The following is a 10,028-nucleotide window of genomic DNA, read 5'->3' on the forward strand; positions in this document are numbered from 1 at the left end:
GATGCTATACACAAAAATAATGTATGCATTGAAAAAATTGTGCCTAGTCTATCTACATGTGATCGTGCATCATCTAAAATACAAACAAAATTTCTTGATTAATTTAAAATTCCTTATCCTTATCTCTCAACTCCCATAAAAAAGATATGATATACTCTGCTTCACCCATCCAAAATTTCACAATCACTCTAGAAAATGATGGCCCTCAAGATATTGACCAGATAAGAACAACCCATCTCATAATTGGTGGCGTCCTTCATGACTCTTTAAACTCACCCAACCTCCTTACACACTCAACCAAAGGTTCCTAACTTTGTGATGAGCATCCTAAATATCGTGTGTGCAAGAAATGTGCGTGCTCAATGATAGGTGTTCTCTCATGTGCACGTGCATCTAAAAGTTACTGCATATAGCTGCAGCAGACCTCATGCCATACTAGTGCTCAATGATGGTGCAAAACATGCATAATTTCAATCCATGGCATGGAAGTATTTAATAAGAACAGGAGACGACCCCGAGTGCAGTGCATCAACAAGTGCAACGTGAAGTGCTCGTGAACCCATTATTCCCATGACGTGCAAAAGTCTCGACAAGAAAACATAACTAGCTCCTCAATGTTCAGTAGTTATTGACAAACACAAGCTTTATCCTATTCAAAAAAATACCAAGCTCGACCAAGGCTATCAAGTTTTACACTCAACAAATCAAACAAAATGACAGAATCAAATCCTAGGCTAAACAAACACAAGAAATCCAATTATGAAACAACAAAACAAACTGTCACACAAACAACTAAGCTAGCAAAAATCAAACCTAACTACAATTTGACTAGGGCTTTTCAGTTTTCAGAAAAACACTTGACAACGGGAGAAGCCGTATATGATACCTACCCCGCCAGGATTCTCTTACGTCGTAGAGGAGGAGACAGGGCACTTGCTTATGAATGACGAGGGGAAGAGGGTGATCTCACGGTGCCACGAGTTGTGCCAGCAGGTCTTTCGACACTATGTGCTGGAGGATTGGAAGAATGTCCCAAAAGCTAGCAAGGACCACATTGTAGACACCTTGTATCAGGAGTTTCCCTAGCCTTCTAGTGTCTATCACTTTTCTAGGGGATGGATGATAATAGTTATGCAAACTTGAATGAGTCTTAGGAGATCCAAGGCTCGCACAATGCTCAAGGAGGGGAGGGGAAAATTGGTGGTAGCTACTAGCTAAATTAGGTTGCTACCGCAAAATTAGTGTTAGCTACTAGCTGAATTTAGCTATCCACTACTCAAAATAAACACATTGTTTGTGAAAAGTCCAAATTGTGAGTTGGTAGCTACCACAAGCAAGGTGATTGCTACCACACGCAGGGTGGGAGGTATCAACTAGATGCTCTTACCAGAAACTACTCAGATCAAACTATAAATTATTTCTAAATAATACAAACAGTAAGTTTGTAGCTTTGACACATAAGTTGATAGCTACCACTAGGTAGGTGGTAGCTACTAATTGAATGCTACTACCACACACAACACACCTTTTGATATTAAAATATCTAACTTATTTCACAATAACTTTTTCAAAGAAGCTGTACACATCTTGTGATATGACTACATAAATGCTACTTTAACAAGCCACTATCATTTTTTAGTTGTTTACTGACTATTCATCTTGTTTTATTTGGTTGCTACCATAAGATTGGTGGTAGCTACCAGCTGGATTTTGCTATCCACCACTAAAAACAAACACATTGTTTGTGAAAAGTTCAAACTGTGAGTTAGTAGCTACTACCAATAAGGTGGTAGCCACCATATGTAGGGTAAGAGATACCAATTGGATGCTCTTACAAGACACTACTCAGATCACACTACATATTATTTTCTTATAGTACAAACAATAAGTTTGTAGCTTCGACATATAAGTTGGTAGCTACCACAAGGTTGGTAATAACTTCCAATTGAATGCTACTACCACATATAACACACATTTTTATATTAAAACATGTAACTCATTTCACAATAACTTGTTTTTAGAAGTTATATATATCTTGCGATATGACTACATAAAGGCTACTTTGCTATAGTCAATATCGCTTTTAGTTGTTTACTGACTCTTCACCCTATTTTATTTGATTGCTACCACAAGTTTTGTGGTAGCTACCAATTGGATTTTGCTATCCACTAGTCAAAACAAACATATTATTTGTGAAAATTTCAAACTGTGAGTTGGTAGAATAACTTTAAAGAACATATACAAGCTTTCTCAAGTAAATAAGAACAACATGCACTTTCCAATAAAAGAATAAGGGAAACCATAGGGCATCACTCCAAGCACACAACTAGAGATATTTGGTAGATAAGTACATTAGTAATGAAATACAACACATGATTTGTCAAAAATTTAAACTATAAGTTGGTAGCTATTACCAGCCAACCAATAGCCATCATATGCAGGGTGGTACTTACCAAGTCGATTCTCTTGCAAGACAGAGGTGGACACTACTTGTTTTTGAAAAGTAAAAACAATAAGTTTGTAGCTTCCACTAAATGCTGCTACCACACACAACACACCTTTTGATATCAAAACATCTAACTTATTTCACAATAACTTTTCTTTAGAAGCTGTACAAATATTGTGATATGACTACATAAATCTTACTTTGACATAGTCACTATCGCTTTTAGTTGTTTTATTGACTCTTTACCTTGTTTTATTTGGTTTTCTACCAAAAGATTGGTGGTAGCTACAAACTAGATTTTGCTATCCATTACTCAAAACAAACACATTGTTTGTGAAAAGTTCAAACTATAGTATGTTCAAATTGTAATATATTCAAATAGAGAGAGAGAGAGAGAGAGAGAGAGAGAGAGAGGGAGGGAGAGAGAGGTTTGATGGAAATATGTTCATTAAATATGTAAGGCTTAGAATGTTTGCAATGCTTACAAGGCTTACAAGGCTCACTTGCATGTGTTTACAAAGGTAGTACAATACATGTCAAGCTTTCATGAAGACCTTATGTATACCCACGAAAAAGACTGAGATTAAGCATGACCTCATGACTCTCTTTGTCACTTTCAGATTCCAGTTGATAGCTGATTGTAAAACCCATCTGGTCTACCACCCTCAGCCATTGAGATAACCAGTCTACCACAATGGAGGTGAGATCATTCTTCATCTCCTCTCACTGTTGATGTGCAATTTTCTTTCCCTGCAACATCATGCCTGGGGATTTCAAATGGCCTTGTAAGTGCTATCATCACACCAAAAGTGTACTAGTTGCATTGTATTCAAGGTAAACATTCCAGAAATCCTACATTTTCTTATAGAACACTAGTTTATCTCTACCAATAGTGAAGAGCTCCTCTCTTCTTTCATCTCCCTTTGAGGTATGCACTCTACAAGCAAGTGGTAATTTATATTAAATAGTGAACTATCTACAAACAGTCTATTGACAAGTTATAGCACTACAACCCTAATATTTGGATGGACTATAGTACTAGTGGTAGCTACAAGTACAGTTGGTGGCTACTACTTTAATTATTGGTGGCTACCGATATAATGCTGACTATATCTCATAGAGCATAACCAGTAACTACCATTACTAGTCACTATCAATTGTACTATAACAAGCAGCTACCAATTGTACTATTGGCTACAAGTGTATTTGTATCTATTGTTATTAATTGAATGATAAATGGTAGCTACCACTATAACTACTAGCAAAATTGATATCTATCGGTTGTGTATCATGTCAGTATAACCACCTAGAAATTACCAATACAAAGAAGAGCTACTAGCTGTGGGTCGTTTCAATATAACTAGTAGTCTGGTAACTACCATGCGGCTACTAGTTCTAGGTCATTTCAGTATAACTACCCAATAGAGACCAGTTTAAAGACTACCTATCGGTGGTAAGTTGTTCCAATATAACTGCTAGCTAGTAATAAAACTTTTAGCATAACTAGTATCTATCGGTTTTATTGACATCTACAAGTATACTTGGTATGAATTTTACTAACACTGGTGGCTACCATGTTGCTATTAGTTAGACTGATAGCAGCTGGCATACTTGTACTTCTAGCTATCAATGACAATAATGCTGGTAGCTACTAATTTTACTAACAGTTACCAATAAACTTGTACTTGTAGCTACCAATGATACTGGTACCCACCACTTGGTGCACAATCTGGTAGCAATCCATTCCAGTAATAATTCCAATATAGACATACAAGTATACATGCATTAGTGACACCAATATACTCTAGTAGTCATTAGGTAGCTACCACTATAATAATAGTAACTAAATATACCAAATATAACTAAAACAACCTCAATTCTTTCCCAAACAAATCTTACTAGTTAATATCTTTGCTACAACAATAAGGCAAGACAACAATAAAAATTTTAATGAGTACTTCTCTTAATACACTCATTTGACAATGCGCAATTGTCAAACAACATCATAGATTTACAATGCTAAGAGATTGCTTGGCTGCACCTAGGCCCCATGCATGTGCTCATGCCCCAACATCATAGATTTGATATGCTGAGAGATTGCTTGGCTGCACCTAGGCCCCATGCATGTGCTCATGCTCCTACCAAGATGAGAAAAATAGTAAAGGTGATATGCATGCTTGCAAGGCAGTATAAACATGCCCAGCATCTCATAATCAAACATCGCCAATCCACAGGCAGTATGAGGAGCACATATCGGTTTCTACCTTGCATCAGTTTGAAAAAAATCAAATTGAGAACTTATGGCATTAGCATGCATTTCTTTCATATCCAACTCTCTTTGAATAGCTCTCAGATTATTAGTAGTGCCTACACATTTAGACTTAGTCTAAAGGGTGCCAATGCTTACTGAAAAAGTAGTCACTTTACTCCTCACTTCTTTGATTTTGGCATGGTCAGATGACATAGCCAATTTGAGCTATCCCAAGAAACTTCTAGCATCTTCGATCCATCTTGACAAACTCCCAATTAGGCTCATGGTACCCTCATTATAATGAAGTTCTTCCTTTTGTCCATCTAGCCGCTCTGTGGCCGCAATAAGTTTTGACAGAGCCATGTGGTGGTTGCTTTCCACCATCTCCAACAACATCTCTAAATGAGAAAGTGGTGGTGGCCCAAAATAAACTTGTGCCAATGGTTTCAAGATTGAACCCCTGCTTGCATCAAAGTCATCACCTTCTGTGGCCATTGTTAGTCGTCGAGAACTCTGAGGTGCAGTAGTTGAGTGGAATGCTGCCTACCTTTGTTTTTCTGATATGAGCCTCCGTGAGTCCACATTGGCCATAATGCTCTTTGCAAATGCTACCTAGTTAATTAAACCAGTAAGATGCTCATACAAGAATCCCATGGTAGATGCCTTTATTACTTCCATGCCATAATTCTCAGGAGGTTCTTAGTAGACATACTTGAATAATGTGTAAAACTTCGGCCAAAATTCATTCTTTACTGACTTGCATTTTACTTTACTACCTCTCCTAGGCACATTAGTAAAGATGGTTAACCAATCATCATCACTAAAATCATCCTATGTAAGCATCTTGGGATCTCTATCAGTATTTTGAGGTTGTAGACCTCATGAGCACGCTACTTTGTCATGCAAAACATGCTCTTTCTATCAAACATTAAATGTGGAGGCTGCCATCTAGACATCTTCACAGAAGCTAGTGTGCAGAGCGAAAGTTGTGGGTCTAATAGAAAAGTTGTGATTGAATCTCCTGAAAAATGACAAGTTTAGTGACTGAACCATCTAGCTTGCTAGGGTTTTTTGCAAGTCAATCAAATTACATCTGCCCTTCTTTTAGATTGTACCTACATGTCCTATTTGCCTCTATTGTCTACTCTAACATGTCCTTGATAGTGTTGTGATGCCTAAATGTGTTTTTCTCTTTTGAGACTGCATGATGTCGGGACTTAGAAGAAAACCACAAATGATCAAACAATGGGTAAATAAAAGGAAGAAGAGCCCATCCCCCATGACATGCAACATTGAAACATGAACAAAAGAATATATTAAAGTGTTCTAGATCAAGTTTCATGATGCAAGGACATTTATGTACCACTGCATGGAATAACAAGTAGCAAGTGTCGATACCTCCCATCCAAAAACTTGGTAACTAGTATACCACTTTACCATGCATACACCCACATGTGGATTTTTCAACAAGAAGCATGATAGTTGTATCTAAATCAGCCCACGTTCCCTAAACATATCGGACTATTCCCACCAATAATTGGATCACAACCATGATGCAATATGGCTACTTGATTTGCATGTTCCCATGGCTTTGGAAAACACATCTAGTTTGAAAACCCAAAATTAGACCAAAACGGGGTGAGGGCATTGCCCAATAGGCTTACAAACCATGTTGTTGTTAGATAATAGAAAAATTACAACTCATAATTTTTTTTAGTCACAAGGTTTACTCTTGCTCATTATAAATAACAATTCAAACATTCAAAAAGATAGTTGTATATGCAAACCTAGTTGATCGATGCAAACATGTTTTCTTTAGTTTGGAACCAATACTCGTACTCATTGTGAATATTTGAGCGTAGTGGAGTCCATTGATGTGCATGAATATGTTGTATATACATATATATCTATGCACAAACATATATTAAACTATATATACATGTATGCATATATATCTAGATATTTACATACATACACACACGTACACAAACACATTCACACACATACACACATAGATGATTGTTTTGTGGTAGAAACTAAATCAAGATGAAAATGGCATGACGAAAAGATGGGGGGGAGAGAGAGAGAGACAGAGAGAGAGAGAGAGAGAGAGAGAGAGAGAGAGAGAGAGTGAGTGAGTGAGTGAGTGTGAGTGAGTGAGTGAGTGAGTGTGTGTGTGTGTGTGAGTGAGTGGGTGAGTGTGAGTGAGATTGTGTGTGAGTGAGTGAGTGAGTGAGTGAGTGTGAGTTTGAGTGCAAGTGAGTGAGTGAGTGTGTGTGTGTGTGAGTGAATGGGTGAGTGTGAGTGAGATTTTGTGTGAGTGAGTGAGTGAGTAAGTGTGAGTGTGAGTGCGAGTGAGTGAGTGAGTGAGTGAGTGAGTGAGTGAGTGAGTGAGTGTGTGTGTGTGTGTGTGTGTGTGTGTGTGTGTGTGTGTGTGTGTGTGTGTGTGTGTGTGTGTGTGTGTGTGTGTGTGTGTGTGTGTGTGTGTGTGTGTGTGTGTGTGTGTGTGTGTGTGTGTGTGTGTGTGTGTGTGTGTGTGCACGCGCGCACATGCTTGTTATTAGTATTTTCAGAAGGATAGAGTCAAGGAATTTAAAGAAGGTTAAAGGAAATTAGTCAAAGAGCATATGTCAGAATTATGTTTTGAAGTGTAATTGTAGGTACTTGTGGAATGTCATGGGCACATTGTTATTTTTTATTATGTTATTTTGTGAGAGCTAGGCTCACTTCCGTGCACATTGTATTATCTCCCATAGTTGTATTTGATGCACTTGCAACTATTGTGTGCCTTGCGCACATGAAAATGTAATTGCAATAGTCTAGACTAGGTCTCCTTAGGTTAAGTGCAAAGCATGTAACAAGGAAGGACCAATCAAGAGCCCACAAAGTAAATAGGGGTGGTAGCAAGATAAGGGTCTCCACTTTGGAGACTTTTTTTTTCTCCCAAACCTATTTTTTAGCTACTTTTTAACCATAAAATGGCCAATCTCACCTAGATCCACAAAGAATTTGAAGATAATGTCTTTTGACCAAACATTTGTTATACCAAGGGTCATATGATGGTATGGTTTGATCGGAATTTTATATAAAACTTCTCTTTAATTCTCATGGTAGACTTATGTATCTATTGTTGTGTCCTGAAATTGGCCCAAATGACATGGACACATTCTAGGTACTATTTTTCAAATGATGGTATATCTAATGGGTCTGAAACTTTGTACATATGTTCTCCACATTCCAAATGACTTAACATGATTTATTGGTATTTTTAAAATAATTTTTTTAATTTCTAATTAAGTATAATTTTGAGGGAAATTTTTCTTAGCCTAAATGACCACTTTGCTTGTATAGCCAATAACTCTATGCAATGAGCATAGTTTTTTATGTTAATTATATGTGCTAGTAGGTATCAATTGTGTCCTTGTGGGACACAAACCTAATCAATTTACAAACCTAATTATTGCAAATTACATGAGACTCAATGAGAACATAGTCTTTGTGATGCTCTACTCACATAAAAAAATTTGAGTCAATTTGGATAGAGGAAGGTTGATTTACACCCCCAATATGGAGAATTACCCATTTCGGGGTTGAAGCCTTATTTTCATAGCCCAGTTCTAGGCTTGGTGGTAGGCTTGGTGATGACGTGGTAGTCCACCTCATGAGCTCCACCTCTCCCCTTGCCTTAGGTGGCTCTTGCCACGTCATCCTAAAGATTGTGCCACGTCAGCAAATCCCACCTCATCACACCAACTTGTCATGCCACATCATCCAGTTGCCATGTCAACATGGTGATGTGTTATCCTTGTCATCCATGCCATATCATCACATGCTAACTCACCTTGCCACCTCACCATCTAATGCTAAGTCATTAATGAGATGGCATCCATGTCACCCTAGCCACGTCATCATGGGCCTTGTCATCATTTTGTCATGTGCTCAAAAAACCTAGTCAATATGGTGACATGGCAGTGACATGGAAAAAGAGTACGATATGTCCTCAGGCCACATAGGCATGCCATGCATGGCAAGCCACCATCTCATATATGCATGCATGCCACATGGCATGAATGGAAGGTTGCCATGCATGTATTTTGGCCATGTAGCCATGTATGCATGTTGGATGGCCATGCATCCATGCATGCATGCATGCATGATAGCATGCAAAATACCCATGCATGCATGCATAGTGGCCATTTAGTATATAGATATTAGCATAAGGTGGCCGTGCATCCTATTAGCTTGGTTATTAATATCATCAATCATGCTTCATTATCCTAAGGTCTATCTTTGTATTATCATATGAGGATAAATGTAAATTATCCTCATACGATAAAGGTCCACCAATGGTGTAGTAATTCAATATGGATATTTTATCTAGATTTTACATTTATATCTAGATTTGAATGGATTGTCAACCAATGGCAATGTAGGAAAATCTTAGAGTTTGGATAGGATCAAGTTGTTTTATTGTGTATAAAATGCCATTGTGTCAATGTGCTCTATCACTGAGTGTTAGGGACTCTCCATTCCCCACACTATCTTTGAAATTCACAATCTAAGACCAATTTAGAAACTTTGGCTCAAATTCAGAATTTTGGCACCATTCTCCTTTGTCACATGGCATGTCCTTCATGAAATGACAAAATCAATTTTCACGGTTACCACAAGAAAGGTTTCTAATGAACGTTGGCATCTTTGAAGCTTACAATTCGGGCGCAAGAGATTGCAATTTCTAGAACAACTCAAGCTTGAGATCTACCATCCTAGACTATCGTATCTCTACACTGTGGCAAGTTAGACATGCACTATCATGGATATACACATTGAGTATTTGTATCCTTGAGATAGTAGAACATGATGGGAAGATTGAGGTTGCTTTGATGTTCCCTTATAATATGAAAACAATAAATAAGATTGAGGCTTACTAACATTAATCTCTAAGTCCATGTCTCCAAAATCATTTTCATTAGGCTCACACTTGAGACTCACTTTTTAGGTTTATGACATCCAAAATCATCACTATAAGGCTCACAACTAAGGAGCATTTTAGATGAATACTTAGCAACACCAAATTCCACATTCATAATCCTTGAGCTCAATGTTCGGGCTCATTTTTAAAGGCCTATGTTTGTGAGTGTCAAAATGTCAAAAGGCTCAATCTTGAGGCTGACTTTCTAGGTTGAGCTTCGACGTTTTAGAATTGTCAACTTCATTGCTCAATTTTGAAATTGAGTCTTTCAAAGCCTCTTGTGCTTTTGATTCACTTGTCGGTAGATGTGACGACTGTCAATTTTTTGACGACAACCGTCAAATTTGAAATCTTATCGT

The sequence above is a fragment of the Lygodium microphyllum genome, chromosome 20, assembly GCF_053477565.2.
Source record: "Lygodium microphyllum isolate KBCC chromosome 20, Lygodium_microphyllum_v1.1.10, whole genome shotgun sequence".
NCBI lineage: Eukaryota > Viridiplantae > Streptophyta > Polypodiopsida > Schizaeales > Lygodiaceae > Lygodium > Lygodium microphyllum.